This window comes from Nipponia nippon, unplaced genomic scaffold, assembly GCF_047370975.1.
Source record: "Nipponia nippon isolate SJK-2023a ecotype South Korea unplaced genomic scaffold, ASM4737097v1 scaffold_4, whole genome shotgun sequence".
Lineage (NCBI taxonomy): Eukaryota > Metazoa > Chordata > Aves > Pelecaniformes > Threskiornithidae > Nipponia > Nipponia nippon.
The window spans coordinates 108,057,269-108,077,362 of NW_028262358.1; positions in this window are offsets into that span (position 1 = coordinate 108,057,269).

Below are 20,094 nucleotides of genomic sequence, written 5' to 3' on the forward strand. Positions count from 1 at the left end.
ATACAATGAGTAGAAAATGCAGGACATCCTCTCTCCTTCCCACTCGCTAAAAAAGAGTCAGAAACACCTTCCTCCCCTGGCTGGAAATACTGTAGCTCAGTCGCTCCATGGAAATCAGTGTATTTCCTCAGAAACATCAGGGGGAACAGGCAGTCCTTCCAAAATCTGAATCATGTCTGATTTTCCTCTGAACCAAAAGGCATGTGGTGTGCTAGGCTTCAAATGTATTATTTCCTTTTTTTCCTTAAGGAAACAGCAGACCACAAATATCTGTTTTTTCCTTTTAAGGTTGATGATCTTCTTTTCTCGTTTTGTGCACCAACAATGAAATTTTTTCTCACTCTACTTCTAGAATAAAAAACTCCTGTATGAGTTCATTTCAAATGATGGCCAGGTGAGTGATGGATTCTCATACTGCCAATAACATACATAGACCCACATACCTATTAAATGCCATACTAAAATCCTACAAATAATAATTTTTCCTTCTTGTCACTCATAAGGCCAACGACTATGATTTTGCATGTGGAAGTGTAAGAAGTATATTTCCTCCTCTTCTTTAATTTGTGCCCCTCATCTCCTTTTGCTGTGGTGAGACAGGCACAAAAGCCTGAAAGCACAACACAGTCCCTTTTGCACTCTCTTCTGTCCTGCTCTACAAAAGCATCTTGCAGATGCACCTTGAATCCTGTGTCTATCTCATCTGAGGATCCTTCCACAGCTGGGAGATTATGACCCTTAGAGAGGAAGAGAATTTGAATGTACCATATGTGGAATATAGAGGATAGAACGATATCAGCACACTCTCACTGTTAGTGTTCTTGCCCTCTTGAACAGATAGTGTCAATGTCTATCTGGGGATGGATGACTCAAGCTCAGTGGGTGTGCAGATGACGGTTCAGGCTTATGTGCACGAAACACCTTTTATTCCATGATTCAGCCTCACCTCCGGTCTGCCAGTGTGGCTGTGGCTGCAGCTTCTGACACATCCTTCCCCTCAGATGATTTGCCTGTATGAGGTCATGCTGCTTCTGTTCAAAAAGACATTGCAGAGAGATGCCTTCACTCTTTCTGGAGTCCCATCTTTGCCTATATTTGCTCTTAAAGTCCTCACAAACTGTAACAAAGGACAGCAATTTCCACAAAAACCTGTGCAGGCAGGAAGTGACTCTGGAAACAGGAGGCAGTGTCATTTTTATCTCTACCAAGCACTGCAGTCTCATATAGGCTCAAGTTAGTCTCCGTCATTGCAAGGAGATTGTTGACAACCATTCAGTAAATTTATGCTCAAATAGAAGATGCCCGCTGAAGTTGCCAGGACTCATTCATGGGAGGTCTGGTGGTCAGTCTCTGATTTGTCCTTTGATGAGACAAACCAGCTCCAGCCAGAATCTGGACATTTGATTTGTAACAGTTCAAGGCTAGCCTGCAGAGGGAAATCCTCCCACAACTTCTCAATGACCAGTTTTTGGGCTACAAGTGTTGTCTTTACCAGCACTGAAGGAACTGTTATGCTAAACAGCATGGCATTAAACAGAAGTTTATTATTTAAAGACACCTGTGTTGTAAGCTGCAGGCAAGGGTTTTGCCAGTCGTATCTGGTGTTCCCATGATCTAGCAGCAATATAACCCTGTAGAGACACATCCCATAGACAAGTATTGAATTACACTACTACCGTGTGCTTTCTTAATGAAACACTAACACCTTTGGGACTTGACAAGTTTCATCCATGATTACTTCAGCACAGGTAGTATGAAGAAAGCAAGCTGAAAGACAGAAATATGTTTTGATATTTATTTTAATTCCATAATAACATATCTGTTCTAATTAGAGATGTACCTTCCAGGCAGATGTTCAAATCACGTGGGAATTGGTATGCCAAATGCAAGATTAATGGGCTCACATGCTAATGAAGCACTCTTTCACTTTCCATGCGAGAGAATAAAAGCACTAGCCCTTCAATGGTGAAGCTGAAGCTACATCCTTCCTTAGCTGCAAAGGTTTATTCCTGTGGGATTCTTCAGAGATTATTCCACTGATTCATCAAACAATCTTTTTAGCTTTATCCTTTTCATGCTATAGTAAAGGGCTTAGCCCTTTTCTCCTTACATAGGCAAACCTCATAATTTGCATGTCTAGGGTATATAGTACCATTGCTCTGTGAAGCATTTTCATCCTGCTCCTGATGAGGCACTAAACAGAAAACACTTCCCCTAAACAAATGAGTACCAGCTTGGTTATAAGAAGTGACATTTCATTCTGCCCTGGATAATAGACCAAGAGTCAATTTAGTGTCAAAAAATAGCAAGTTGCCTGTATATATGAAAGGTTTTTGGGTTTGCTTTCTCTCAATGGTAGGCAAGCTGAGTGAGATTCTATCTCCACCATGAAAAAGGCCTTTATTTTGTGTTATTAAATGAAAGCTGAGCTTATCACTGACATCACAGACTGGTCCTAATGGCTTTTACAATGGCCCTAATGACCAGCCTGAGAGACTCCCTGGGCCACGTTCTCAGGCTGTATAAACTAATGAACAACCGGACCCTCCATTTTCAGTACTTCCTTTCCCCCATGTGTCATTTTCCACCCAGTAGTTGGCTCCAGCATACAGTTGTTTCCTGTGTCTGAGTTCTGGCCTCACAATTTTAATATAATTAATCATTTTTATACAAGTTCCTGCTTGAAATCTCAAACCTCTAGGTCCAGAAGGTCGGGTTCAAGGTGTTCATGAGTACAGCCTGATCTTCTCGCCCATCTTTGCCTACACTTGTGTGTATGGCTCTGCCTGAGGGTGATTTAGGGATTCCCTCCACCAGCTTATCATTGGTTTTTGTAGAACCCAAATTACCTTCATTTTCTTTGAATTTTATGGAAAGCAAATAAAACATAATAAAATATTGTTCCCAAAAGGGCAGTTGTGTAGTATAATCTGCATTTCTCTTCTATTTCAGGCTGCCTCAAGAGGACACTGTGTTGCCAAGGTTATACAGCTATAATCATCATGTATTTATGCAAAATAAGAACTATGTAATAGTGCAACATTAAACATGACAAGATTATTAAAAGGAAAATACAGATGAATATAAGCGTTTTCTTCTAATACTTCCTTTTACAGGAGTTTGAGCCAAAGCTTTAGTCAAACACCTGCATATATCCGTTTCTTCATTACTTTACCAGTCTCGATAGACTAAGACAATTAATGTCTCTGTACATTTATTAAATACATTGATTTTTGGGTCACAAAATGTTCTTCACGAGAAATTGTCTTTTCAAATAAGCTCTAAATGATCTGTATTTTGTAAACACAAGTGCTCAAGCACCGGAGAGTTTATAGCTGGAACCAACCACACCACACAACTATTAGCTATTTGGATGTATTAACTGGTGTATGCGGTATGTCCTAACAAGCACCAAATGCCCTTAGCTCCCAATCAGTCACAGAACTGAGCCCTGGATTGTTATCTTAAGCCCTAAAAGTCTTCCTGTATGGGGCAGAATGAGGATCAGGCTGCCAGACTCGCTGGTTCCCATCTATCCTGGCTCCAGGGATAGGGAAACACCCCTCTCTGCTCCCCAATTTGGGATGTGGACACAGCTCTGCACCACTCTTTTGTAGATACAACAGAGGATCATTTTGCTGCCTTGCCCATGTAGGAACATAACCATACATAGGAACACAAGGCAATCCCCAGACTTACACAGTTTTACAGTGTTGCAGAACATCAGAACACACGCTCTGGATCACATTCAAGCCCATCCAGCCTGGTATCCCGTTTCTGGCAGTAAGAAGGTGAGTGCCCAGTGAAATATAGAGGGAGGTGGAGGCGTACACTGATATTTCACCAAACAGCCTCCACTAGTTGAACCTCAGGGGCCTCCTGTGCCAAGTTTGCTTTCTAGGCGTTTCCATTCATGGATTTATCTCCCTTGTTCATTCTCTCCTTGAATCTGAGAGCTTTGAGCACCCATAACATCCTGTAGCAGCAAGTTCCCCACCTTAGTTACACACAGTGTGAAAAAATACTTCTTTTTGTTTGTATTCAGCTTACATTTTGTTCATTTTGGTGAGCCACTATTTTAATACTGGGATAAAATGGTGAGCAAACCATCCTTATGTACCATCTCAACACCATTCATAATTTCATAGGCATTTCTCCTACCCCTCCAGAATTTTTCCCTTTCCACAGCGATGTCACCTGGCTTATTTAGTTCTTGCCTCTGTGGAAGCCTTTGCACTCCTTCCGTTGTCCTTGTTGCTCCTCTCTAAACTTTTTCTAGTTTTCTGGCACCTGGTTTGAGATTGGGAGGATCAGAACTGCCTGTATAAGGAGGATATAAAATCTGCCATATCTCAGTGTTCCTGAGAAACGAAAGCAAGGAATCAGCCCTTGCACAAGTCCCAACATCTTCATACAGGTTCTATCAGAATTTGTTATCTTATGTTCCCAAAAGCAGTAGTTGTGCAACAGATTTGGTTGCCTTTCAGTCAGGTGTAACATGATTCCTGAGTGTATATTACTCCACACACCCAAGAAACCAGGCTGAGATTCCACATTATAATTTTTCAAGTTGCAAAGCTAGTTTAAGAGCAGTCTTCTCCTCCTATGTTGGTACTCAGATGTGGCAATTCAACTGTCTGGGTAACCATACTCAAAACTGGTTCAGTGAAATGATCTAAGCTAACAGACAGTCTCTCCCACCCTTCCTCAAGTGTTGCTTTTCTTTGTTTACTAACCTGCATCACTCCGGCTGTCAGCAGTGATACCAATTAATAAATTAGCCTTGCTGAAGGACTGATAAGCTTCCCCCACCAGAGGTGGGGAAGCAGAGAAAGGAGTGAGCAGGTGAGAGCAAAAAGGGGATGAAACTTCTTAAATTGGCTTTCCACCAGCAAAAATTTGCATGTGAAACCATGGTCTCAGAGGTGATGAGTAACTGCACTGATTTCATCAGTTGTGCTTTTCTCAGGGAGGGTTTCTGCAGGTGGGAGGGATTTGGGGGGGTTTCCTGGGCTGAAAGGCTTTATGTTTGTGCAAGCAATGATGCTCTGAATTGTTTGTGATTTCTCAGGGTTAGGCCCACTGCCTGGAACATCTGCTTTGCCACATAAACAACACACCAACATACTCTACCCTTCTTAAAAATAAAAATAAATTAACAGATTGTGAGATAGAGCATAGAAGGATGGACAAAGAGGGGATGTTAATGAGCAGTGATGAGGGAGGTTTTTCCCGTGACTGGGATAGCAAGCAGAGTTTTCAAAGTACAAGTCAGGAAGTTTAAGAAGCAAAGATTGGAGAAAGCGAAATAGGAAAATGCAATTCCAAGCTCCCAGTGACATATTTAAATAGGTTCTGCCCTCCTTAAACTCCGGATTTGCTGCAGTTTACATCACTAATCCTCGCATTCCTCACATGCCAATCAGGCCTCTTAAGGGGGCACTTGGGCAGGGAAGTGGTCTGTAACTTGCCATTCCCCTGCATGATAAGCAGAAAGTACTTGCACAGATATTGTATCCAATATGCCTTTATGGCTGTCAGACAAACAGCCGCATGTTCTCAACCGAATGCGCTCAACTAGGTCTTCTCCCAGTGCCAGTCTATATCTCACCTTATACTAGTTTATGCTGGGGAGGGTCTGGCCAGATATTTTTCTAGTTCCCTCAGAAAGCCTTCGGTACAAAAGCAATACTTTGGAGCATTTCACACTCAGAAGATGGTTGAGCTGTTTGCTGGCATTTTTCATGAACATTTCTGTCAGAATTTAATCTATTTTTAAACAGGTTTTGATTTTTTTTTTGTATTTGCATGTATGTCATGAATTGTTTGTGTTTCTGAATTAAAAAGAAAGCCATGGAAGTGCTAGTTCATAATCTATTTCAGTACAAAAGCTCTCAGTATAAGCACGTACAGAATCAGTTTATCTATATGAATATTCATATGTTTATAGCACACAATATCAAAAGAAATAAAAGCAAGAACACTTAATGATTGCCTTAACACCCCTTTATAACCTAGCAAGCTAAAACCACAGTGAACTTTGATTTGTTAAGATATTTCAGTAACCAAACATTTTTCTTCCAAGCACATGTTCTTTGAGGAAATATATCAGGTTAAAAGAGTTTATGTTAAAGAAAGACATCTTAAGCAAAGGTTAAAAATTACACTATGAAAAATGATATCTTTCTGGAGACCAGGTAACTAAATATCAGAGGAACATGTTATCTTCATGGAGAAAATCTGAGTTTTAAGTGAAACCAGAGGGGAATGGGTCACTCCGCGTGACCCTGCAGGCATGCTAAACAAGCCTAACTCCATTTCAGAATCCGTCATTGACTGCTGCAGCGAGGTGCTTGAAATGGGGCTGTGTAGCTCGACAGTATTGTTTTCCGTCTCCATTTTTCACAGGGAGCCCAGATGAAACCTCAACACAGAGAAAAATAAGTATTTCTACTTAGATTTTTTTTTTCTTCCTCTGGAGTCAACTATTTGAAGGTTTGGTGTTTTGATAAATCAGTGCAGCCACTGTACCTTAGTATCTGCTCATGCTGATTAGTTCAATTAGATCTAAAAGTCTGCATTATATATCGTGGTTAGATTTTAAATAATACTTTTGATCCTATGCATTTCAGTAACTGTGTTTCTTTATGTCTACATCTTTGTCACGTTTATATTTTATTTGCATTTCTGTTTTTTAGTGGTTGATAACATTTATTTCTTCATTTTCAAAGTTTATTTTAGTTGCTTATTTGTTAGTTATTTGCTTTTTTTCTTTTCTGTTTTATGTCAAATCTGCCTGGAGTTTAAGGAAGGAATCTTTTAAAGACAGTTTTTGTAGCTTGAAATAAATATTGTATGTTAAACATTTATTTTATTTGTAGCCATCTGTGAGACTGAGGTAACACAATAAAAATGTATACAATACCTGCCTGCAGTTTTCAAGAGTTCACTATTAGCTTTGCCAAGATTTCAAGGATTTCATTCTTCTTCAATTTTTTTTTCCAAATTGTTCTATGAATGCAGTTAAAGACCAAAGGCACATTTAGCACATTGAAATGTTTCAAATTTAGAAGCACCCTGACATCTATTTTTTGTGTATTTGGTTTATGGAGAAAAGTTATAAAAAGTGAGTCAGACCAGCTAGCTGTTATTGTACACATGGGTGCATACATAAGATTGGATAGGAACTCACATGGCCCAGCACCTAAGTTCACTGGAGACAACTGCAATAATGCTAGTAACTGTATTTGGTTAAATGCACCACTAAGGTTTAGGAGAGTCTCTGTAACAGAATTTAAAGAAGTTGTTGCAGCTTCAGTAAGGTATTAACTCAATGCAGGAAGGGGATAAGACCAGCAAAAATTTGTCAAAGATAATTTGATAATTTGTGATAATTTGATTATTTGCTTTGAGTTCTTTATGTTGTTATCCCAAGTCACTGCAAGCCATTTGAAATATATACCAAAAAAAAAAAAAAAAGGTTAATTTGGATTCTGATGACATAAAAAAAATTGGGATCTGTCCCGTTTTCAACTCTGGCCCATGGATCCTAAAATCCTCAGTCCAAAGCAGCCAAATGCCAGGTCTCATAAGGAAGCCAGTTGCCAGATGTTGGAACAATTGATGGCCCAGATGACAGAGGTCGCCATTTGTTTTGGGCAGCTGTCCTTCAGTGAGCTGGTGCCCCGGAGGACCGCGGGCAGACGCCAGATGGCTCCGGGTGGGTGCTCCGGCTGCCTCAGGGCCACGGGCTCCTGGAAGGGTCTGGGGGGATGCAGCAGATTCCCAGAAAGGTATCAGCCAGGGGAGGTGGGATTTAAATCAGAACCTTTGAAGTCAATGCAAGTTAATATGAATGAATTTGGGGCTGAGTACAACAATTATTGCTGCGAGGGGACGGCAGCAGCAAAGTTAGGCTCCTGCAGAACATCTGAATACCCAAATCATTAAGCTTTCCTGTGACCTGTATATCCTGGGTCAAATTCATATGGGGACTACAAAGCCCACAGGCTAAATTATATATTTGAGGACACAGCTAATCAGTCTCGCCTAATAAAACTACAAGAAAATGCATTCTCCAAGCTGACATCACCACAGACAAACTGCATGTAAAAGTGCACTGTAAAACAATGAGTCTAGTGCTCCTCAGCCTCAAACTGGGATGACTGGAGGGGGATTTGATAGAGGAGCTGTAAAATAATTAGTAGAAAGGAGAAGGTGAATAGGGAACTATTGGTCACTGTCTTTTCGATACAAGAGCTAAGAGTCATCAAAGGAAACCAGCAGGACCCAGATTCATAATAATAAACAAAAGGAAAAACTCCCTCACTCGGCATGGAGGTAACCCATGGGACTGCTTGCCGCAGGATGGGGATGGGACTGGAGGTTTAGGAGCATTCAGAAATGGATAAGTCCATGGCAGGCAAATCTGTCAAGGGTGCCTGAACACAAAGAATCACGTGCTTCCTTTGTACTTATATTCTTCTCCAGGTTATTTATTATAGGCTCTGTCAGGTACAGGCTGGTGAGCTTGGTAGATACTTGGCTTGGCCATTACAGCCGTTCTCAGGTTCTCACCTTCAGCACTGTATAACCACAGAAATCTGGAGAGGGAACACTTTTTTTAAAAAGGATCCCTATGTGGTAGCTTATCCAGGTTAGTTCAGTCTAAGGAAAATGTCATAAGACCTCCTAGCTGACTTGTTGCAAAAGCTCTTTGGAGGTGTGGTGATTTTCAGACTTGCTTTTCAGTTTTGCCCCCCTCCCAGCAGAAAAACAGGCTATTATGGAATGAACATAAGCTTATAAACAACAAATTTTGTTCATTATCTTTTGTGACCGTATAGAAGTAATCCATTGGCCATTAGAAGCCTCAGGTTGAAAATCAGCAGTTACCATCCTTGGGAGGTGGATTGCAGTCCTGGTCCCCATTCTTGGATTCCTTTATTTTCCTGGGTAAAGCTATGCAGCTTAGCAGTCATGTGCCATAATCTCATGCTTGCTGCATGGCAGTTTCCAAGGAAACTCGCAGGCTGCACATGCTAGAAGTGATCCTGAGGGGATGTCAGCTACAATTGCCTTGGTGGAGGCTTTGCTTGGAGTAGAAGCTTACCCACGGTAGAGGCTGGGTTTCCCTTCCCAGATTTGGGAATTGAATGTTAGAATTTGTTTACAACAAAGCACATATCTTGTTTCTAGACAGAGACCAGAAGGTAAGACTTCACAATAATTTCATTTCCTTAGTGTGTTTTTTTTCCAAACCATGCTCCACCTACCTATTTCAGTAGCTTAATATCTGTGATCAGTGAAAGCTTGATGTGTCTCATTGACACTATTTTGTGAAGATTACTTTATTTAAAATGGCAATAACCGTGTAGGAAAAAAGGGATTAGGAAAACACACATGAAGATAGAAGCTGAATAAAACAACCTATTTCCCTGGGAAGCATAAGCATTTGACAAAGGGTACTCTGCTAGAAAGAAAAAACTTTGTTTAAAAGATGAGACAAAGGTCCAATCTCCTAATGAGATAGCAGTAGCATCTGATATCTGTATATTACGTGTATCCAGTACCATCTGAGTATGTTAAAGGTTACCAGGCTGCAACTTTTCAGCCTCTGAGATTAAGCCTGCCTATATTGCACAGCTCCTGTACACCCCAAAGAGCATGCATTAGGCTTATAGGGATGTTTGTGAAAGTGTCTGTCCATGTAGATACCATTCACCTACTCGTTTGGCCTGAGGTTACACAGAACATGTATTTTGTGAGATTATAGATTTGTTTTTCTTTTATTTTTTTTTCTTTTATTTCCCTTCTTTTTTTGTTGTTGCTTTTGCTTTTGTTTTGTTTTTGAGATCATGGGCAAACACTAATTTTGCCCTCCCCCCCCAAGTCAGAGATGTAATGGTGAAATACAAAGGACTGTGACAAAGAGAACAAAGTACGTGTATCTTCTGGCTTCCAAATACTGGAGGAATGTTTGAAAGGAAACAGCGTATCATTTGATAAAGATTTTTATTGTTCTTCAAGAACTGAACCTCAGACTATAAAACATCAGAGTTTAAATCCAAACGTTTCTTTCTACCATGTAATTTGGGACACTGAACAGAAAAGCTTAGGGATGGTGAGGCAGTCAGGAACAGAAGGGAGAAGGTCAAGGTCTGTGTCTTATCCTAAAACAGAAAAGTAACAAAAAGTAAATAACCCCAGCCAACTCCCCACTACACATTAAAATACGCAGAAGAGAAAATAAGGGTTGGAAGAACAGAAAGCTACTAGATGTTACCAGTTATTTTAAACTGTTTTAAATTAGATAGGAAATCGGTGCCATATTATCACACAAAATATAGGGTAGAGGAGGAAACACAGAAACACTTCCCTAAATTTACCAAAATGCATTTGTTTCATAACAAAAATACGTATAAGGAGGAACGCGTATCCAATCTGGAAGAATGTTAGCATTTAACACTCTTTTCATCTTTGTGAAAATACTCCCCTTCTGGGACCTTGCCAAGAAAGAGAGATTTTGACAGGCTGACTTCTTCCAGGGAGATACTTCGTGTCTAAACCCAGCTTCAGCTATGTGTCTTTTTCTTCTGAATAGTAGCTAGTGTGTGATTTTGGGTTGTTTTTTTGGTTTTCATTTTGTTTTGGTTTTTTTTTAAGTGAAGGTCATTATTTGATTTTGGACAGGAAGACTGTAATATGTTATCTGGCACATTTAAATTCATCAGGTATTCGGTAGCTATACATATATGGAGAGTCTGCTCACTTTTAACCTATAAACAAAGACAGAAAGCAACCTTCATTTGTAAACCTATGCAACTGCAAAAGGTAGCATGGAACAAAAAAAAAAAAACAACAAAAAAACGGAAAAATCTTCTTCGTGTCATTTCCTCCCATTTATATGAGATCAAAAAAATAAATCGACAAACAGGAAGTTGCTTCGAAATTATAGCTCCTTCTATGAAGCTGACATTCTTGGTTGCCTGCTCTCTTTGAAGAAGAATAATTGAACAGGCTCTAGTTACAGGGGCCAACTCTTTTGAAAGCAGAGCTCTCTAGGTGAAGGTTATTCTACTCAGGGGTTAATCAGGGACCTGGATTTCTGTCTCTATAATACTGCTAGAAGGAAAGGATTGAAAACAAATTCCTCTCTTCAGAATTGCCCAAGATTTCAGTCTCCAGTGTTGATTGGCAATGATAACAGCTTCTCTCTCTGTTTTTTTCTCTCTCTAATGAAAGCATCATCAATTATCTTTTCTTTTTAACTATTTGCTAACAGCTTCTACCTCTAGATACTCTAATAACCTATAAAATGTCAAATACTTTGATCTCTAATTCAGCAAGTCGCCCTAACATGTGTGATCTTAAAACCTCTGAGTTGGTTGTGCTTGTGGTGTGCTGGTGCTGTATAGTGTTATGGATGAAGACAATGGGAAAATCTGGATGCTTAAAGAGTCCTTCTCGGATTGCAGTCTAAGCCCAGATTTCTATTCCCTAGTTTATGGAATGGTCTGGAAGTCAGCTTCCACTTCAGGCACCCAGTGTGAGGGAAACACTCATCCTCCACAAAGAAACAAGAAAGAACAATGAAGATGGATCAGACAGAACTCAATAATCTGGCGGTAGAAAGTGGATCAAAATGGAGCTGAATGTACTGTGGGAAATTATGTGTGAAGGAAATCTGGTTTTCGGTCTCATGTCGGGGAGGGGGGTGAGGTGAGGAAGGACACACTGACACTGGCAATTCGAAATGAGCTGAGGATGCAGAGGAAATTGGTTCTTAACAGGGTCTTCTTAGTGTCTCCTAAGATGTCTGCATCTTCTTCAGTAAGACAGAAAAGAAAACATGCAGGTTTTTTTTATTTTTAAAAGCAGTGCCTATGGAAAAAATTTGTAGATGAGGCAATGTCCAAGGAGAGGTATTTCCCTGTCAAAAACCTACTCTCCATAGCACTCTGCTGTTGCCTTCCCTGCTCTAGGACTCAAGTAGAAACATTCAGGCAACGATTCTCCAGGTAGTCAGGTAAAGCAGACTGTCCCTGCTGTCATACTTTTTCCTAAATCTATTTCTAAAAAAAAAGAAAAAAAATAAAAAAGAAAGAAAAAAAGAGGGGAAAAAAGAAAAAAAAAGAAAAAATAAAAAAAGATGACTAAAGAGAAGTTCTTGGTTCATCCTCGACAAATGAACTTTCCTTTTTTTGCTGCATTGTTGCCCAGCTGAAGGTTGCTAGCTGAGTTTCTAACCAGCAGATGATTTGGCTTCATCTGAGCTGGTGCAGTTACATCTCTCCAGTGGTTGCGTTTGTCCAGATTATTTAATCTCATAAAACATATTGGACACTGGTTATTTTAATTCAATGCTTTTATAAATACTTTTTGTATTTCCAAGACAGTGGCTGCCTGGCTCTTTTTAGCCACTTTTCTTCCTTTCTGCATCGCCAGACTTTTCTGCTTCTGGCTTGGAGACTTTCTGAAGGGTCTGTAATGTTCCAAAGAGAGCAAGGAAAAGAAAACACAAGAGCCCCAGTCAAGTGTAGTGATGCTACTGAAGTGCCTTATTCGGTGAGAGAGTACTGCAATATTTTGCTCTATAGTCCTGGTTTTATTCCATGAGGTAGTTTCTTTCATACACAGAGAAACTGAGGCAGGAAAATGGGTCCCATAGGTAACTGAGTGCTTCACGAAAACAGAATAACATTCCCAGCTTCCACTGATCCTTGTCAAACTATTCAGCAGCATTGCGAGAAGCCTCAACACCTGAAGGAACAAGACGTGAGCAGCTTGTCCAAGGTCAGGAGAGTCAGTCTGAAAGTTCACGTTAGCGCTCTGGGGTTCCCGTTCCCAGCTGTCAGCATGGCTGCCGAGCTGTTCACATAGATTACCTGTGGTTTGCCTCCTTCCAGTCTTTCCCACTGTTTGTCAGTCCTGGGATTTGACATCTCATTTAAAATTAGATCCTAATTTTGAAACCTGATCTACGTGAGCGCCGTTCGGCAGCTCCAGGAGCTCAAGTGAAAGTCCGCCTGCAAGGAAAAGCTTGTGGGATGGCAGCCAACAATTCCAACTGTTCGGGGCTAGGATTCTCCCAGATTTGTCCAGCATCCAGCTTTCTAGGATTGCATCCTCGGTGGAGCCCCCAGGTGCTGGCAGCAGAGCGGGAGCCCCTGCAGCCGCGCTCGGGGCCGCGCACCACCTACCGCCCCCGCCGCCGGGGCCGCGCCCGCCGCCCCCTCCCGGGGCGGGCAGCGCCGCCCAGCCCGGAGCTGCCGCTCAGTCCTGCAGGCTCACAGCAGCAAGGACAAGTCCGAAAAAGGGCGGGTTTCTCGGTTTTATGTATTCCCGCCCCCCCCCGAAAAAAATAACAGCGCTTTTGTGTTTTGTAGCTTCTCACAAAATCAAGGCATTGTTGAAAGTCACAAGCGGAGAGTGTGTCCCCCCTCCTTCCACCAGTTTTCCACTGTTGTAAGTTGTTCCCAAAACCGTTCAGGGACATGCAGCATATTTGGTTTTGTCTCTGAAGAAAAGGCTGAGTTATTTGAAAAGCCAATAAGAACTCACAGGAAGAGAAGGTCCTTTCAAAAAGTCTATTTTGGCTTTTGTCTCACAGGTATTGTCCATGTAGGAATTTGCTTATGTAGGATATAAGAGTGTAACTGAGCAACAGGCCAGTAAAAAATAGCTCAACAATTTCTTTTTATGCTTAGAAATGTTTGGAAGCCTCTATTCACTGCCAAAATTCTAGCAACGGCAAAATGAGTGTTGGAGCAGGGACTGTCCTGTGTGCCAGTCTGAAAGACAGATATACTAGAGGAGATCCTGCCCACTACAACCCCATCTATACTGGGATGTTAGTGCCTAAAATTAGTTCATGTTCAGAATAGGGTTACAAATTGCTTAGCTCTGCAGACACAAAATTCATAAGATTCTTCCTCATGACTGAGACTGCCATACCCTTACTTGGTCACACAAGTTCAAGGGACATGGGTGCTTATGTCTTACCTAAAACTCCCCTACACATGACGTTCACATTCAGCTGAACACATATCAAATATCCGACTCAGATCAGGAATACAAAAAAAGAAAACAACACTAATTTTAGGTTTATGGCTAAGTTCAAAATTAAGACCTGTAAACGCATTTGTTTGAAGGCACAGAATGTGTCTAACCTCCCATCATGGTCAATAAAGGCAAAACAACGACCAGCTGTTTCTAGCATAGAAGACTTAGGGTACATTTTACGTATCTAAACATAGGTATGTAGTGCCACCTGGGGTGCCCTCATGTTGTTTGCTCATACAGATGTGTCATCATATCTGCTGTTCTCATGTGGATATATCGAATAAGTCTCAGAATCAACTGTCTTGTGAGACACTCCACATTCAGGCAGCTGGACTGAGTCCCCAGAGGCTGAATTTCTATTGAGGCTCCAGCAGCTACAATGGAGGCTCCAGCAGTCAGTACAACCGTAAATAGTGTGTGTCCCTGTAGACTTCTATACCTAGGTGTCTTAATTTTGAACTGCATTCTCCTGTGTTTCCAAAGAAGTTCAGGACAGTGACTAACTTCAACAGTCATGGCACTTACCTGTCATGTGGCGGTCTAAGGACTCATGCAGCCAAGAGAAAGCCTGCTTTCGAGTCTGCGTCTCTAGACAGGACCTGATATTACAATGCAGACAGTGCAGGAAAGGTTCCTTGCCACAGTGGCAGTAATGGACTTGGTCCTGGATTGAGAGGAAGAATCTTAATGTCTTTAACATCTCTTTTGTGCTGCTGCAAACTGCCTAAAATCCAATTGCTTGGGACCTTCCTAAACAGGGACACTGAAGAAAATCAGTCCAAATTAAATAAAAGTGTAAATTTCAAGTGTTAAAACTCACTTTTAGTGTAAGTGTAAAGACAATTTAATACTGAATAAGGGGATCCTCAAAGGAGCTTAATGAGGTTTTGCTAATCCACTTAAAGAAGTGAATCTTTCTTGCATTTTCCCTGTGGACACACCCCTAATCTTTCGTCATAAATTCACTATTATTCTTCTTGTTTGCATAAATTTTATAAAGCTCATGGGTTCAATGCACCAAATAACGTCCACCTGTCTGCTGCTCAGTTACACTCAGTTACACTAGAGCTGGGTGAGAACATTGCTGACATTTTTTGAGAGTTTGCGAACTTCTGTCACAACGTGATTCTCTATATCTTTTCACAGAATCATAGAATCAGAGAATTGTGTAAGTTTGAAAATACCTTTAAGATCATCAAGTCCAACCATTAACCTAGCACTGCTAAGTCCACCACTAGACCATGTCCCTAAATTTTCAATGGTTTGATTAAAAAAAAAGCGCTATATATTTTATTTACATGTTTGGGGTTTTTTTTTCCTGAATTGCCAGCCCTCTCTGTACCTCCCACAATTCATTAAGACTGAATACTACTTCTCCCCACTTGTGATCTAGGAGCAGGAGCTTACTTTCAGGCCAGTTGTAATGAAACAGGGTTCAGCCTTTTTAAATGCAGGAGCTGTTCATGTTGCCATTGGAGCTTAGCATTTAGCGCACATATCAAGAAAACATAGGACGAGGAATTATTTGTTTCTTCCTCATGAGAGGTTTTGAACCCAATTTTTCTGCTTGCTCAGAGTGCCCAACTCAGCAGATTTTTTTTTCCCTTGAAGCGTTAGCTTATATTCAACACCAAATCTCTACGGTGAATTAATAGATGCAAAGAAAATGCGCTCTGTTTTGGTGAGACAAACCGAAGGGAAGCTGGGGATTAACGGGAAATAGGAATTCCTCGTAAAAAATAATATCTTTTTTTTTTTTTTTTGGTCTTTTGGCACCAGCACGGCCGCCGGCCCCGCTGCTGTGTCCGCCGCCGGCCGCCCCCGGCCGCCGTGCCGTCGCAGGGCCAGGAGAGGGAGCCGGCGGCCCCCGCAGCCCGGCCCGGGCGTGCCCGGCCCCGCCGCCGCGCTCCGCCGCCGCCCCGCCCGGCGCCAGGGGCGGCTCCGCCGGCCGGGGTGCGAGGCCCGAGGGCGGGGGTCCCGGCCGGGTCCCTTGGGTCCCGCCGGCGAGCTGGAAGGGCTCGGGGAGCGGTGGAGGGAACCTGCGGTTCAACAGCCCGGCGCTCAGCTGGTGTTGATGATGGGGATTCGGCTGCTGGAAGGGTGGGATGGTCTCCGGGTAGGAGGACTGCCAGGAAGAGATGGGATCCACGTGGACGGGTCAGCAAAACCATCTTTGCCCACAGGCTGGCCAAGCTGGTGTGGAAGGCTTTAAACTAGGAATGATGGGGGAGGTGAAGAGGGGGAAGAGAAGATCAATGATTAAGTGCAGAAGTTGTGGACCGGCTTTGTAAGCAAAGGGTGCAGGGTAACACAGGCAGGAAAGAACTTGGAAACAACGAAATGGGGTGGAAAGGGCCCCACCTGCAGCTTATATGCATATGTGCTGAGAGGATGGCACATGGGGGAAGATCTTGTACCCTTTATGGGGAATCAGCACAAGTGGGGGCCCCTCTGACGTGCCTACACAGCAACACCTGCAGTATGGGGAGCAAGCAGGAGGAGCTGGAGGTGTCTCTGCAGTTGCAGGGCTACAGTCTCTGCGATCACAGAGGAGTGGTGGGATAGCTCACATGACTGGTGTACTGCGATGGAGGGGTACAAGCTCTTAGGAAGGACAGCCTGGGTTGGTGAGGAGGAAGAGTTGCCCTTTATGTGAGAGAGCAGTAGGGATGCATGGAGCTCTGACTGAGGACGAGTGATGACCCAGTTCAGAACCTTCTTAAGACAACTGGAAGAAGCCTCAAGTTTGCCGGCCCTAGTCCTCGTGGGAGATGCTAACCACCCTGTTACCTGCTGAAGGGACAATACAGTAGGGCACAAGCAATCCAGGAAGTTTCTGGAAGGCTTTGATGATGACTTCCTGACATGGGTGATTGAGGAGCTGATGAAGGAAGATGCTCTGCTGGATCTCATACTTAAAAACAAGGAAGAACTGTTCAGGGATGCAAAGGTAAGTTGCAGCCTTGGCAGCAGTGACCATGAGATGGTTGAGTTCAAGACCCTACAAGGAGGGAGCACGGCAGAAAGCAGGATCGCAAGCTTGGCCTTCAGGAGAGCAGACTTTGGCCTGTTCAGGGATATGTTGGAAGAATCACAGAATCACAGAATGGTTGAGGTTGGAAAAGACCTCTGGAGGTCTTCAGGCCCAGGCTCCCTGCTCAAGCAGGGCCACCTAAAGCCAGTTGCCCAGGACCATGTCTAGATGGCTTTTGAGTATCTCCAAGGATGGAGACTCCACAGTGTCCTTGGACAACCTGTGCCAGTGCTTGGTCACCCTCACAGTAAAAAAGTGTTTCCTGATATTCAGACAGAGCCTCCTGTGTTTCAGTTTGTGCCCATTGCCTCTGGTCCTATCACTGGACACCACTGAAAAGGACCTGGCTCCATGTTTCTTGCATCCTCCCTTCAGGTATTAATATAGATTGATGAGATCCCCCCCTGAGCCTTCTCTTCTCCAGGCTGAACAGTCCAAGCTCTCTCAGCCTTTCCTCATAGAAGAGGTATTCCAGTCTCTTCATCATCTTTGTGGCCCTTTGCTGGACTGTCTCCAGTATGTCCATGTCTCCTTTGTACTGAGGAGCTCAGAACTGGACACAGTACTCCAGGTGTGGCCTCAGCAATGCTGAATAAAGGGGAAGCGTCACCTCCCTAGACCTGCTGGCAATGCATTGCCTAATGCAGCCCAAGATACCATTAGCCTTCTTTGCTGCAAGGGCATATTGCTGGTTCATGTTCAGCCTCGTGGCCACCAGGACCCCCAGGTCTTTTTCTGCCATGCTGCTTTCCAGCTGGGGGGCCTCCAGCACATTCTGGTGCATAGGGCTGTTTTTCCCCAGGTGCAGGAATTTGCACTTTTCCTTGTTGAGCTTCATGATGTTCCTGTCAGCTCATTTCTCCAGCCTGTTGAGGTCCCTCTGGATGGCAGTACAACCCTCTGACATATAAGCCACTCCTCCCAGTTTAGTGTTGTCTGCAGAACTGCTGAGGGTGCACTCTGCCCCATCATCCAGATCATTAATGAAGATGTTGAACAAGACTGGACCCCGTATTGATCCCTGGGGTACACCTGTAGTCACTGGCTTCCAAATAGACCTTGCACCACTGATCACCACCCTCTGGACCCAGCCATTCAGACAGTTTTCAATCCACCTCACTGTCTGCTCATCCAGCCCATACATCAACAGATTCTCAGTCCCATGGGGGATAACCCTGGAGCAAAGAGGGGTATAGAAGAGCTGGTTGTTTTTGAAGTATCACTTTTTCCATGCTCAAAATTCATCCTTCCTGATGAGCGTTCAAGCAAAGATCTGCAGCAGGAGTCCTGCATGGATGAGCAAGGAGCTCCTCACTAAATTTAAACATAAAAAGGAAGTGAACAGAAGGTAGAAGCAGGGATAGTGCTTCCCTAGGAGGAATATGACCAGGAGGAATAAAGACACACTGTCTGAGTGCACAGGGGTGAGGTTAGGAAAGCCAAAGCCCATCTGAGGTTGAATCTGGTCAGGGATGTGAAGGGTGGCAAGAAGGGCTTCTACAAGTGTATCAACAGCAAAGGGAAGACTAGGGAAAATGTGGGCCCACTGCTGAATAGGGCTGGGGACCTGATGACAAAGGACACCAAAAGGCCAAGGTGCTCAGTGCCTTCTTCACCTCAGTCTTCTCTGGTAAATTTGGACTACATGAATCTCAGGTCCCTGAGACATGTGGAAAAGTCTGGCACAAGGAAGACTTGGCCTTGGTGAAAGAGGATCAGGTTAGGGAACATTTAAACTAACTGGACATATGCAAGTCCATGTGCCCTGATAGGATGCACCTATGAGTGCAGAGGGAACTGGTGCTGGCTCATGTCATTGCAAAGTCACTCTCCATTTTATTTGAAAGCTCATGGCAATTTCGGGAGATTCCTGAGAATTGGAAGGAAGCAGATGCCACTCCAACTTTCAAGACGGGCAGGAAGAGGGATCTAGGAAACGAAAGACCTCATCTTGATTCCTGGGAAACTCATGGAGCAACTAATCCTGGGAACCATTTCCAGAAGCATGAAGGACAAGAAAGTGATTGGGAGTACTCGGCATATATTTATAATAGGGAAATCATCCCCAAGCAACCTGATAGCTTTCTACAACAAAATGTCTAGCTTAGAGGACAAGGGGAGAGGAGTGGATGTTGTTTATCTTGATTTTTTAGGGTTCTGATTGTGCTGCCATTCAAAGGAACTGCAACAGCTTGGAGAAATGAGCTGATAGGAACCTCATGAGGTTCAACGAAGGTAAATGCAAAGCCATTTTGAGAAATAACTGCAGGCATCAGTACATGCTTGGGGCCAAGCAGCTGGAAAACAACTTTGCAGAGAAGGCCCTGGGGGTCTTGGTGCACAAATGGTTGACCATGAGCCAGCAATGCATCCTTACAGCAAAGAAGGTCAATGGTGTCCTGGGCAGTATTAGAAAGAACATTACAAGGAGGTTGAGTGCTGACCTCTGCTCAGCACTGGTGAGACACATCTGCATGCTGTGTCCAGTGCTGGGATGCCCAGTACAAGAGAAACATGGACATACTGAGTGTGCCCAGCACAAAGATGATTAAATGTTTAGAGCATCTAACTATATGAGGAGATACTGAGAGACCTGCAACTGTTCATCCTGGAGGAGAGAAGCCTCAGAGGTATCTTATCAATGTGTATAAATGTCTGATGTGGGGAGCAAAGAAGATGGAGTCAGACTTTTCTCAGTGGTATCCAGTGGCAGGACGAGAGACAGTGGGCACAAACTGAAATACAGTAAATGCTGTTTAAATATACTATTTTTTTTCCTTTTTTTTTTTTTTTGTTGAGGGTCATCAAATACTTGAACAGGTTACCCAGAGAGGCTGTGGAGTCTCCATCCTTGGAGATAGTCAAAACATGTCTGGTCTTAGCCCTTAGCAATCTGCTATATTTGACCCTCCTCTGGGCAAGGACTAGATGATCCCTAGAGGTCCCTTCCAACTTCAGTGATCCTGTGATTCTGTGACACTCAGCAGTTTTCATAT